General features: G+C 40.4%; 1 long non-coding RNA gene across 1 annotated transcript in view; it reads left to right on the plus strand.

Moving 5' to 3' along the window:
- The first annotated feature begins 901 nt into the window (after positions 1–901).
- LOC119860537 overlaps positions 902–14,482 on the plus strand; it is a 49,542-nt gene continuing 35,961 nt past the window's right edge. The window contains exons 1-2 of the long non-coding RNA XR_005294561.1: positions 902–985; positions 8,938–8,981. This is a non-coding gene — a long non-coding RNA (uncharacterized LOC119860537). The remainder of the gene's footprint in view (positions 986–8,937; positions 8,982–14,482) is intronic.

Raw genomic sequence — 14,482 nt, forward strand, 5'->3', positions numbered from 1 at the left:
TAAAAAGTGCCTATGGGAGTTAGGCACCTAGGTGGGTTTGAAAATCCCACAAGGCACCTAACTGCATCTTTAGGTGCCTAAATAACTTCCAAATATCTGATTCTAAAAGACTAATTACAGTTCCAAAATAACATCAAAATACTTGAAATCTTTCATTCTGTATTTCATATATACCATGCAGGATCTTGTCTCTTTGGTCTTGTAAATAGGCTATGCTACTGTATAGGCCTAATGTCTGATGGAAAAAATGCTATTTCCATGTCTTCAAGAACTCTCATCAACCTGATGTTTCTTAATCAAGCTTATTTTTCTATGCAATCAATTTGATGTCTTAGTGCTTTTCCTGATTGCTAGTCTTCTCAAAATAGCTTTGTCCATTGATTTAGTTTTATATCTTTACTTTTATTACAGCTTCCTGCAATCTCAAAGCAGGGCTTTCAGATTAAAAGAATAGTATCTTGAATTGGATTCCATAATATCTGTACTGTGATCTTGGGCCAATCACTTCATTCTTCTGTGACTTTATTTCTCTCCTACCTTTTGCCCGTCTTGGGTATTTAGAGGGCAAGCTCTTTAAGGCAAGCATTTCCTCTTACTATTTTGTGTATATGGTGTGATAGACCCAGGCCATCTGGGTAAAGCAGAGTAGTAGAAGGCAGATACACCGGCCACTGGATAAGCAGTTTTCTGTTCCCTGACTGACCAGAGCAGAGGCTGCTCCAGGCAAGGGTGGACACATGACTCCAGTTACCCTGCAAAGAGTCAGTTGAAGCTGTTAGGCTAATGAGAACACCTGACTCCAATTAACCTGCAAAGAGTCAGGTGAGGCTGTTAAGCTAATGCAAACACATGACTCTAATGAAGGCCCCTCTGCTACTATAAAAGGGCTCACTCCGGTCAGGCCAAGGTGAGCTGGGGAGAGGAAGTACAGCTGAAAGTCTGAGTAATGAAGACACACTCAAGCCAATGGAAAGGAAGCCCTAAGGTAAGGGTGAAGAAGGCATTAAGAGAAGGAGAAGCGGGAGAGCTGTGGGGAAGTGGCCCAGGGAAATGTAGCAACTCTGGTGGTGAAAAGGGCAGCTGCCAACAGCTGCTGCTATTAGGGTCCCTGGACTGGAACCCGGAATTCCCTGCAACCCACTACTACAGAAACACCTTCTGGGAGGGGAGGACAGGTCCCTGTCAGGACAGGAGGCTAAACAGTTCTGGAATAAGTCTATTGGGACAATAGAGACTGTGGGAATTCTCTCCCCAATCTCCTGCTGGCTTATGATGAAAAGGGCTCAGTAGTCTGTAACCCTGGCCCTAGAGAAAGGAGGACTATGTGGAGGGTCGCAGTGAGCCTCTGAGACTAGCATAAACCTCATGGAAGCACGGGCCCCATGGGGACAAAGTTGCAGCTCTGCCACAATAGATTTTAGCACAACAGATCAGGGCCTCTAGGGGCTACTGTACTACAAATCATAAGAATAATGAAAAATCTGACTAGTCAAATACGTACCTACTGAGATGGATCTGAAGGGAGCCATAACTGTTTCTTAGCTAGAAGAAAAAGCTTAGGAATTAAATCCATGCTCTTTAAAGGGACACTATTTTGAAATCTAGTCAAGTTAAAAAAACAAAACCCCAAACCTGAAACTAGTTTTAGGTACAACACCTACCTCAGAATCCTCCAGTTTTTCTGACTGTAAATGCTTCTTTCTTCTCACATATAATAAGGGAAAACAATGAGTATGCAGGAAAAAAAACAGAAATAGTCTCCTATACTTTGTGACTAGTTAAAGTGCTATCAAATTCAGTGAGCTGTAGCTCACGAAAGCTTATGCTCAAATAAATTTGTTAGTCTCTCTAAGGTGCCACAAGTACTCCCTTTCTTTTTGCGAATACAGACTAACGCGGCTGCTACTCTGAAACAAAGTCCCTGGTTTGTTTGTTTGTTTTTTAATTTATATAATAGTCTTATGATAGTTGTAACTACAACAGACTACACATTCAGACTGGTGAGTGGCTTTGTAAGTAAGGTGTCCTCTATATTTATTATTATAGTATCTATTCAACTCCTATTAGCTTTAATGGGAATTAGATTGGGCTGTATCTATACAATAAACATTTTTTATTCACAAAAAAACCCCCACAAATCCAAAGAAATAAATGGTAACCAAAGGCAAAAATAACCAGTGTAATAAATCTAAAGGTGAGTAGTTCTGACAGCCATGACTCTCTCCACTGGCCCACTTCATCTGCTTGACGTGTAGGTTGAATCTTTGGTCTCAGATTTCAGGACACACATTTTTGACATTTTCTGCATTTAAGTTATCTGTGAAGGGTGTCTTTCTTTACTCATCTCTGTGTGGTCATTCCTTTGAATTCTACAAAGGTAAATAAAATAGTTAAATTTCTATAAAAAGACAAAAGTTACCAAAACAAAATAAAAAAATTATGTTTTGACTTATTGGTTCATTAGTAGATATTATTCATATCCCTTTAAAAGGTATATCTATTGTGACTTGTAAATACCGTAAGAAAACATTGTTCCAATGAATTCACTCAGGGCAGATCCCCAGTTGGTATAAACCATCAAAGCTCCATTGATTATGGTTTGCAGCAGCTTATAGCATTAAATATAGCAATATGGATTAATTCAAACACACTTCTTCTATAAAGTTTCAATTCAAGATCATTGAAGGGAAAATAAAAGTAAAATGAAAACTAGTTGGTGGGACCCAATCATCAGCCAGTTTAAGTCAGAGAAGCTCTACAGCAGCCAATGTTGATGTATGTCAGCTGAGCATCTGACCCTTTTGCTGTCTGGCTATGCTAATATGAACATGCCCATCCAATCATCACTCTTTTCTAAGCCAAGTCCTGTTGAGTGCTCCTATCTTCTCTGACTTGCTTGGTTTGAGGGATAGAATATATCTCACCTGCACTCCTGGATGTCTGTGATCTACAGCAGAGGAAAGTACTAAATATTCTCTGGTAATTAAGTGATAAACATTGTTACAATCTAAATTTAAAAACAGCACCATGCTGCCACCCATAATTTGGCTTGCATCCACCATAAATTGTCATGGGAAGATCACCCCATTGAAAAGAATTCTTCACTGGAATAGGACCAGCATAGTGGGGCCTACTCTGCCACTGTACAATCGTAGAAGATTAGGGTTGGAAGAGACCTCAGGAGATCATCTAGTCCAACCCTCTGCTCAAAGCAGGACCAACTCCAACAAAATCATCCCAAACAGGGAGTTGTCAAGCCAGACCTTAAAAACCTCTATGGAGATGGGATGGAGATGCCATGATGTCCCTATTTAACCCATTCCAGTGCTTAACCACGCTTCTAGTGAAATAGTTTTTCCTAATATCCAACCAAGATCTTCCCCCACTGAATCTTGAGACCATTTCTCCTTGTTCTGTCATCTGTCACCACTGAGAACAGCCTAGCTCCATCTCCATCCTATTTAGAACCCCCCTTGCTTCAGGTAGTTGAAGGCTGCTCTCAAATCCACCCCCCCACTCTTCTCTTCTGCAAACTAAATAAAACCAGTTCCCTCAGCCTTTCCTCATAAGTCATGTGCCCCAGCCCCTGATCATTTTCGTTGCCCTCCACTGGACTCTCTCCAATTTGTCCACATCCCTTCTGTATTGGGGGGGACCAAAACTGGATGAAATACTCCAGGTGTGGCCTCACCAGTGCTGAATAGAGGGAAACAATCACTTCCCTTGATCTGCTGGCAATGCTCCTACTAATGCATCCCAATATGACGTTGGCCTTCTTGGCAACAAGGTCACACTGTTGACTCATATTTAGCTTCTCGTTCACTGTAATACCCAGGTCCTTTTCTAAAGAACTGCTGCTTAACCAGTCAGTCCCCAGCCTGTAGCAGTGCATGGAATTCTTCCATCCTCAGTGCAGGACTCTGCACTTGTCCTTGTTGAACCTCATCAGATTTCTTTTGGCCCAATCCTCCAATTTGTCTAGGTCACTCTGGACCCTATCCTTACCCTCCAGCATATCTACCTCTCCCCCCAGTTCAGTGCAATTTGTGAACTTGCTGAGGGTGAAATCCATCCCAACATCCAGGTCATTAATGAAGATGTTGAACAAAACGGGCCCCAGGACTGACCCCTGGGGCACTCAGCTTGATACCAGCTGCCAACTAGACATTGAGCCGTGGACCACTACCTGTTGAACCCAACTATCTAGCCAGCTTTCTATCCACTTTATAGTCCATTCATTCAATCCAAGCTGTGACTGGAGGTTCCCTAATCTCTGATATCCTCACCTGCTGTTTTTGAGTGTTCTGGCCACTTGCAATCAAAGTCTGCTCCAGCTTGCACTGTGGTGTTGGCCCAGCACATAGCTGCCCCTGGATCTGGGAAGTGCAAATATGACCTTTGCCTTAACTTTCACCTTCCCCTGACCTCCCCCCTGTGCTCTTTGTCCATATCAGGGGATCATGCCCAAATATTTTGGCTATTTTATTTCAAATAAACTGGAAGTTGCATCCTTTTGTAAACTGAACTCTTTTTTGTGTTTATCAATTATTGTAATTAAGCCTGAATAGGTTATTTTACAAGCCTAGAATTTACGGTGAAAATTTAATTTTAGGTGAAATATATACCTGTGATGGGTAGAAAGAAAAGGAGTACTTGTGGCACCTTAGAGACTAACAAATTTATTAGAGCATAAGCTTTCGTGAGCTACAGCTCACTTCAGTGTAGCTCTGTAGCTCACGAAAACTTATGCTCTAATAAATTTGTTAGTCTCTAAGGTGCCACAAGTACTCCTTTTCTTTTTGCGAATACAGACTAACACGGCTGCTACTCTGAAACCTGTGATGGGTAGAACATTCAGTGATAGCTTTACTGTATTGAGGGTTAATAAAGTCATCCTAAAATGACTGCAGTATACAAATACACAGAGAAAAGCAGCTACAGGATAAATATGGGGAAGGGTTAGTGGATTTTGAACATTTTATATGTTTTTTTATGGTTTCTTTACATTTTCATATTTGAAGTAGCAATAATACAAGGAAATTATAAACTCAAAATGAAATTGTAAAGTGTATGAGTTCTCAAAGGTGATGAGTCATTATTATAAAGGGAAGAATAAAAACTTACAAGCGAGTCATTTTTTATATCTTTACCCCATGTATTAATCCAGACTCCTCTTATCCTTCTGTCCCATAATTTGAAATTAGTTTATGTCCTGTAGCATGAATCATTTGTATTGAAAAATCCCCTGTCTGTGACTAAATTTCATATCTTCCCCATTCTGTTCAGATAATAGGGTTTCTGTAGTATATCAGTTTAAATTTAAGGGAAAGTTGATGGATTTAAATTTTGTCCTCCCTCAACCCCAATTTATCACTTTATTCTCAATTGTCTGATGTCTTATTTTAAAGATTGAAAATACATTTAATTTTCTAAACAGATATATATTTTTTTCATCTTGCCAAAATTGTCTTCCTCGAGTACAATGCTGGTAAATACCTACATGCCTCCCCCTGCCCCTTTTTCTTTCCTGTTTGTGTGTTGGCACCATTAACTATGTCAAGTGCAGCTCAGGGACTAGTGCTTGATATTCGCTGGGGCCGAGCCAGCAGAGGGAGAGCTAGAGTACATTGTTTTTCTGCTGACCTTTTATAAGCATCAACATTTTAATTAAAAAGGAATCATTTACAGGCTGCCCCTTAAGACAAAACCATCAGAGAGCTTTGTCACCAAAGGAAACTTGTTTTGTATCACTAATGATCCTTGTTTAGGGACAAGGATTTACCTACATATTGGAGAATGAATTAAAGGATGTCCAGGTGCAATAATAAAATAAATAAAGGCTCTGTGTCCTACACCCACATGCATGATTTCAGCCCCCAAGACAGTCTCATTAAATATAACCCACACTCTGAATCATAAACATTAAGATGCTATCCGGGAGAAAAGCGTTTTAAAGTAGACAATACTGTTGGTTTATCGAACTGATGACACATAGATAAAGCCAAAGGCTGTTCTTCCAAGAAATGTTAATTTAGGCAATAACAAAGATGTTACAAGCATGTCAATACTGTTCTCTCACTTGTTAGAGGAAACCAAATTTAGTAAATATTTGGGCTTAATCATAAACATGGCATCATTTTTCAAGGCAGTATACAATCTGAGCAATGATGCCTGCGTTAGGTTACAGATTTGACAACAGGCAGGGGTGTTTGGGTATGAAGCTTTGGTTCATCTAATTATAGATATAGGAGTCAACAGCATCAACATCTGATCTGGTTTCCTATCCCTCCAAATATGCCTGATTTTGCTTCACCAAAAAAAAATGTTCAAGGGTTATTCTAGTCTGCAATTTTGTCTTTACTTCATCTTTATGTGGACTAAACAATAATTAACTAAGATATTGGGAGGTGAGGATTTTCATTTCTGGGCATATTAATTTTATTCTTTATATATTTGGGCAATTTTTCAGAGTATATAGATTTTAAAAATATCAATTTGGCACTTAATATAAAGATACAATATTTAAAACAAAGCACTGAGAACCATAAAGGAATTCCAGTGAAATAACATACTATGTATTGGAGCCTATGAGATCCATATTATTTTATGGACTTATTTTATTATAGGGACAATAGGACCTGTGATTGGGTATTCACCCCAAACGGAACTGAAAGGGTTAAGGAAGCTTTAAAAGGTCCAATTAGTGTGGCAGGCTGCAGGTGAAGGGACTAGGCTGCAGAAGCAATCCCCGATTGGAAGATGGAGCTCAGCTGAGCAATTGTGAGCTGGGCTAGTATAAAGGCAGGATGCCAGCAATTGAAATGGCTCCAGTGAGGAATTTTGTAGTTGCCCTCTGTGCATTACAAAAGGGAGGAGAGAACCCAGGCACAGAGTTAAGACCCTGGGATCCTGGTCCAGAGGGTAGGACATGCTTAGAAGTGAGAAGGGTGGAGAAGAGAACCTGTGGGAGGCAGGTAGGAAGCAGCCCAGAGGGAGAGCAGCAAGGTGTGGGACTGATAAGACCTTGGATGTGAGGTGGGTTGGAACCCAGAGTAGTGGGTGGACCTGGGTTCCCCTACCAGCTGTTGACAGTGCCTGGACAGTGGGTCCAGTGAGACACTGTATCCTGATAGGGGAAATCTCATGGTGACCTGGCTGGAGGGCTGAGTCGTTAAGATAAATCTGGAATGAAAGGGGACCAGAGAGAGAGAGAGAGAGGACAACAGGGAGGGAAGAGACTGCAAGGGGAGGTGTTGGACCTGGAAGAGAGCTATTCCCAGAACAGCCAGGAGGAGATGCCACCTGTACTGACTAGAGCATTTTGTGACAAGACCTCAGTGCTGCTTTTGTACTGTGGTTTTCTATATGGAACAAAGACTTATTCCTTAAGGATTACTGAACTACAATAAAAAGAATTTAAAAAGATATTTTAAAGCTTTTGTTAACTGAAGATGGTTTGTTTTTTCTCACCCTGGTCAGTTTCCCTAGTGCCTTTAAAAACAAACAACTACAATCTGTCTAACTTCAGACTGTTAATATGACCATGACAACTATGAAACTCTCTTCAAAGAGAAGGTGAAAGATATATGAAAAGGCCATTTTAGTGACATCATGACAATGTGTTTCTCTGGATGACACACTCCATGTATTTGCATGTGTGTATGCATCTAAAGAAGATGGTACAGGTAGCAACACCTATAGTTAAGTTTGCCTGACACTTCCTATTTTAAGACCCAATTTTCACTTGCTTATACTTTGCCAACTCTTAACTATTCAGGGTGAAATTTCCTGTGCTTGATGTATGGATTGTCTATATAATTTTGAAGGTGGTGGTCGTTGTTTCAATAAGAAAAATTCAGACATTTCTGAGAATGAGATTAGGGAAAAATACAGTGTTTTGCCCATCTTAAATATTCTCACATCTGTTTTGTTAAGAAGCTCTCGCAACTTTATGTTTTGGAGCAGGGATTTGGGTGGGAGGGAGGAGTGGGGGGTCACCCTGATGCCAACGTTGGGCCTTTTGCTATCCTCATAAAATGTATCCAAATTTTGCCAAATTATAAGCCTTTTCAAAATCTGAATTCTCTCTCAGTGGAAACTTGTTAGAATTTGGCAACTAAATTTTCTGAGGATTTCATTTGTACTGAACATTCTCCAGCCCAGAATTGAGCAGGATTTCTTCCCTGCAATTGCTATTCTGGGCTGCTGTGGCATCTGCCTTAGGAACTGAGATCAGGGAGACTCTCTTTAGTGCTTTCAGCATACTCACTGCTGGATTCAGGCAGTGTGACTGAAATAGAGGTGGGAATAGAAAATGGAGTAGACTGGGACAAGGAGGTTAAGGAAGGTGACTGGAATTGGAAGATTGGAGGTGTCCACCCCCAAGCTCCTTATCCCAGTCCCAACTAGCTAGGTGAGGAGTTGGGAGAGGACAATGCTGAGGAACTAGATGGGGGACAAGGACAGGCTGGAGGGCCAAGTGAAGATGGGGGTCAAGCTTTCTGGGGAGCAGGGGAAGAAGGGTCTGTGGCACTAGAGCATATATCCTCCAGAACAAGCAATGAAACCCAAGATTCTGGAGTCTCAACATTCCTCTGCTGTCAACAAAAATATCTGTGAAACCTACTGCGGAAAATGTCTCATCCCCCATTTAGTGCTTTCCCATGTAGGGAATGACAACCTACTGCAATCAATTACTCCATTAGCTCAAGTAGCAGAAGTCTGTATGGTAGATGTATAGATTCTTTTTAAATACCTAGGAAATTATACAGAAAAAGCTACATTAAAAGAATATTAAGATTTCTAAGTCAAGCACTCAACAATTAGGAAATGCTAGAATTATGATTGCCCGTGAAACCTTAATTTGACCTCCTTTTGGATAAGCATTATGATGCAGTCTCTAATTACATGATCACATACTATTTTGTTCCACCACAGGACTCCTGGCTGATCCAATCCATAGCATGAACATTGTTGACTGAGTAAGTAGCTATTCAATATTTTGGTTTATCCTCATTGTTCAATGGATGACTTTACTTATTGCACACTATTTAAATCCTTCTTTGAATATTTTTTTTTCAAACTCTTCTTTGAATATAGAATGAATAACTTCCTCAGGGACTTATCTATGGTGCTCATCACACTTCTATTTGAGTATTTCATAGACATTTATTAACTTGTTTTCTCAATACCCTAGTGAAGGATATTGGTGTTATCCCCATTTTACATTGAGGCACGGAGATTAAGATCAAAGGTATCTGTTAATATTGGGTGTCCAATTTTTGATGCATAGGGCCTGATTTTATTGGAGTACTTAGCATTTTACCTCACTTTACATGTTCAAAGCACAGCTCCTATTGAGTTCACTGCAGCTGTAAGTTCTCAGTATTTCTTCAAATCTAGGTCTCAAGTTGGGCACTTAAGAAATGAAGAGCATAAAATTAGTGGCCACCAGTGACTATTTTTATTTAAGCCACTTATCTAGCATCACATAGGAACTCTGGCAGAGGCAGGGATAGAATCCAGTTCTCCAGAGCAGTATTCAACTGCTTTGTCCCTGACACCATGCTTTCTCGTCCTGCAGCACCCTTCTTTATTTACTATATGCTTTCCAACTTCTGCAATAAGTGGAGCAGGGTTCTTATAGACAACAGCCTCTATTATGCCTTTTATGTACCTGATACATGGAAGGGATTATGATGGTGACAGTATAGAAGATGGCATCCAAGTGAAATTTATTATCACTACATTAATAGTAGCAGCTGATAGCAGGATCCTTTTCTTGCGGTGAGCAGAAAGACCTTTAGTACAAAGACTAGATCAAAAATATACTGGAATAAGCTATAGTACAAAACATTATTTAATTAGTAATATAAGAGGCCATTTTTATGAGGTGTTGCATCTCTTGAATATAGGATGACCAGATGTCCCAATTTTATGGGGACAGTCCCGATTTTGGGTCTTTTTCTTATATAGGTTCCTATTGCCCCATCCCGATTTTTCACATTTGCTGTCTCGTCACCCTACTTGAATATGACAGGCTAAATTGGATTTAAAAAAATTCGGAAAGTATATTTTCTTGAATTTATGGTCACAAATCACTTTAAGTTTTTACTGAGGATCTGTATGGGAATTTTGTAGTTTATAGCTTTCCCGTATATTAAATTTTTGAGACAGGTGCACTTATTGGGATCACCCTCCTCCATCTTTTGCTACTGATTGTTAAATGGTGTTTTTGTTCTCTTTAGTCATATTTCTGTTAAAATACCAAAGTTTACTGAAAATGTGATTGTCAGTAACTTTAATATGGATTTTTGTTTTGCATCTGCAGATTCTTCTCTAAACCTTAATACGATTCCTTATCTGCCTGTGTACTGCAGTGTATACAATTCCTTTATAGAGTTCTACAACACTAAGAAATACTTTTTAAAATGCATCAATTTTTTTTTTAAGATGGCAATACTTTAGTACAATGTGTGGATGTGTGTGTAGAAAGTCAGCAGGAGGAAGGCTGAGGCAAAAAAGGGGAATAGCTATAAATATCCAAAGAATATGATCCAATGGCCATTGAAATCAATGGAAAGACTCCTATTGAATTCTCTAGGTGTTGGATTGACCTCAGAGGACTAGATTAACAAGGGGAATTTAGTTACAGCAATGTTCAGTGTTGCAGCACCTAACTTTTAGGTACCCTGCTGCCTAATTAAATTCATGACCCTGAGTTAAGCCCTCAGGCTCTCTGTACAAAACATGGGAAGTTGGACACCTAAAAAAAAAGGGTTAATGAAAGCTAACACTGTGAGCCAGGAGCCACCTAAGCAAGTTGTCAGGAAGTTCTCAGGCCATATGTCCTTCTCCTCAAAGGTTGTTGTGTGCCTGCCTCAACTTGGGATTCAGAAGTATCAGCTCTCTCCTGAAGCTGGGTGCTTACAACCAAGTTGTTTGTTTTTTGATGACTAACCTGCCCCAATCAGTCAGTGGTCAGAGCTACACCTAGGCTGCAGGAGATCTGAATTAAATAACACGTATTTGGACCCAGGTGCCTCACTTCCCAAGAGAATGCCCTAACTGCTGGGATAGGTCTCTTTCATTGTCCCCTGTTGCAGCTGTTCCACTTTGTATAAAATATTATTGGAGCTGAGTCTTCCACCTGCCAGTAGACTATCCTAACCACTAGGCTGTAAATATAGTATTGTATTCTCTCTGACTCAAAAATATTATTCATCCAAATTTTAACAGCTCCAACAGGGGAGAGTGAAAGAAGTATACCCCATAACTCATTGGTTAAGGAAACTACCTGCAATGTGAGAGATTCAAGTTCAAATCCATTCTCTACATCAGGGATTCCCAAACTTGGTTGATGGCTTGTCCAGGGTAGGCCCCTGGTGGGTTGTGAGATGCTTTGTTTACGTGAGCATCTTCAAGTACAGCCACTCGCAGTTCCCAGTGCCTGATGTTTGCCGTTCCCGGCCAATGGGAGTGGCGGGAAGCAATGTGGGCCAGGCCACCGCTTCCCGTCGCTCCCATTGGCCGGGAACGGCAAACTGTGGCCACTGGGAGCTGCGAGTGGCCGTAGCTGTGTACACTCAGGTAAACAAAGCCCCCCACCAGGGGTTTACCCTGAACAAGCCATGAACCAAGTTTGGGAACCCCTGCTCTACATCAACCTCTGTCTTCCATGTGGTGGGTGAGTGTGCTAACCAATGAGCTACTGGTTCTAATAGGGCACCATTTCTGCTGTCATATGCAGGTTTAGGAATGCTCTAGCATACCTACTGGATTGGGCCCTGAAGATAAAGTAGGCAGGCCAATCCTAGTTTGTGAATCCCCCCAGGGCTTAGGCATCAGCTACCTGCAAAGCTGCTGGCCAGGGTCAGGACTTAGTGGTTGAGTGCATGACCAGCTGCTGAAATCTGGCAACCTGGGGACTTCATGAGTGGAAACTTAAGCACCTAAAAGATTAGGTACCAGCTGAGCAGGGATTTTGTGAATGCCAGTGGTGTCTAAATATTGTATTTCAGTGCCTAAAGGGTACTTTAGGTGCTGCTCCTCCTTGTGAATTTAGCTCAAAAACTTACCCTAACAGACTGCATGCATTTTGATTCAGATAACTTTGAGAAACACTTAACATGCTGTAATCTTGATTATAATTTTCAGTAATAATCATTCTCAATTTTATCCCCAGACATGTGCATTTGGAAATAATTTCAGCTATAGAAATGCTAATGCCTTTTCTACCTATTGAAGGGACAAAAATAAGTTTCTGCGAGATAGTGCTATTAAGTATCTTACTCTTTTTTTAGTCCTCTATTCCCATTACACTTACAATTTACCTAATACTTTATTTTAAACTTCAATTTTATAGAATTTATAGTCTGACCAAAAAAGGTTGGTGATCTTGTAAAAACATTTCAATGTTTTAAAAAAGCTTTTCTGTTCTTGTGTAACTTAAAATATGTGGAAGACCACAATTTTTCATTGTGATTGTAATTTTAAGTTTTGTTTTCCTTTCACTGTTATTACACAGTCAAGCTTTATGTAGAACCTAAGAAAAAGTATGCCAAATTTTACTGAAAATTGAATGTAAAATGTGCAAGCCTCTTATCTTAGTATGTATTGCCCAGAAAATATAATCATCTTCTTGTGAAACACTCCTTTTTATGATCTGTTCCGACCAATGCTATGTAGGAATTTGTCTGCAAAGCACAGAATTAGTATATTGGTGAAATGTTTTTTTCTGAGAATTCAAGAACAAAATAGACTTTAATGTGACCGTGATTTTTCCCAGTGTTAGTGCTACATATAATATTACAGTTTTTTATGCCTATTTAATCTATGTAAACATTTTAGATCCTAGATTGTATTGGCTTTTTCAGAATTTCTATCCTGTGAATGACATGTGGATACAGAGATCCTACAGTCCTTCCATCCACAGTCTTCTCCTTTACTTTAGGGTGGGGTGCAAACATTCATATGCATAATAAGATCTACTGAAGCCCACAAAGTCATTAGCTTGATGATTTGCAGATAATGGAATTATAGTTATGCCATGGGGTGTTAAGGCCCATTTTTATTTTACAACATGTGAATGTGATCTTAGTGAAGAAACAAAATGATTCCAATAATAGTACTACTTAGCCATTGTTTGTTTTAAATTGCTCCAGTTTAAAACCAATTGAGTTAAATCAGTACAAAACACTGAGGAGATGCTTAATCTACATATCCTGGTTTAAAATCAAATTATCTTAAACTGATGATTTATCAAATTAAACTGAATCAGTATAAACTGGGTGTAGGCCCCACACAGGCACTGAAGGGATTGATACGGGCCATTTAACATATTTAGCAGCACGTTCAAGAGAGAAAGCCAAGCTTAATTTATAATGAAGCCCCACTGGAGAGGAGTAGGTGGTCATTAGAAAGCCAAAAATCTGTAGCAAAGCTGGGACTATAGTAGGAGAGTGTCTGCAGTCACTTTTGAGGGGGGACAGAAAAAGTAGGAAGCGATCTGGAGAAGTAGCAAGGAGTTTGAGAGTCAGACCTTGGCTCCCAGCTACAGGATATATGGACTGGAACTTCAAGCAGAAGGAGGACCTGGGTTCTCCTACTAGCTACAGAGGAAAGTGCGAGGTAAGGATCGTGGTAAGGATCGAGGTAAGGAGCCTAGAGATAGATAGCAAATCTGCTGCAAGGTCATTGGACTATAGCTCAATTGGACTCTGTTAACCTGGAGGAGGTGGACTAAAGTGTGTCTGGGCCTGAGGGCCAACTTGCAGGAAGAGACACTGGAGTGATGGATTAACCCTCAGCAGGGTGTGGCAAACAGGGAGAGAGCTGCTATGCCACATCTGGCACAAAGAGTTGTCTGTGCTGAGTGACCTCCTTTACACCAGCTTTAATTAAAATGTTATCTGTGTTTTCCACTGGCTTACTGATGCAACTTTGAACAGAGACAAAATTCTGGGGCCAAGATTTTTTAAAAATGAGGAAACTAAAGTTAGTCTCTGTTCTGGGCCACGGTGTTTGAAGCACCACAGGCCTGACAGAAGTACTCTGAGAAAAATGAGGCTTACAAACAGCTGTGAGTTATTGGCTTTATTGAAGGTTAGTGACCCACCCGCAATGGGGACTCCAAGCGTTGCAGTCACAGAGGCGGGGAACTCAGCACACCGGAGCTTTGCCTGGGACGGAGTCCGACGGAGGGGCAGACAGTCAGCATTAATAAGCATTACACAAAAACTGCTCATGAATATAAAGTTAGGTGCTTCTGAAAGGGGGGCTTTCTACTACCTGGCGAAGGGCCATGCAAACAGTGTGTTCTTCAAGAACTATCTCCTACAATAACAAAGCAGCTGTGTCCTTCAAAACTATCTCTATCCCACAATAACAAAGCAGCTAGCTATGTCCCACAGTAACCTCTCGGCTCGAGAAAGCGGAAGTTCCCTGGCTAGGCTGTAACAAAGTCTTCCGCAGTCCCTTACAG

Source organism: Dermochelys coriacea, chromosome 8, assembly GCF_009764565.3.
Source record: "Dermochelys coriacea isolate rDerCor1 chromosome 8, rDerCor1.pri.v4, whole genome shotgun sequence".
NCBI classification, from domain to species: Eukaryota; Metazoa; Chordata; order Testudines; family Dermochelyidae; genus Dermochelys; species Dermochelys coriacea.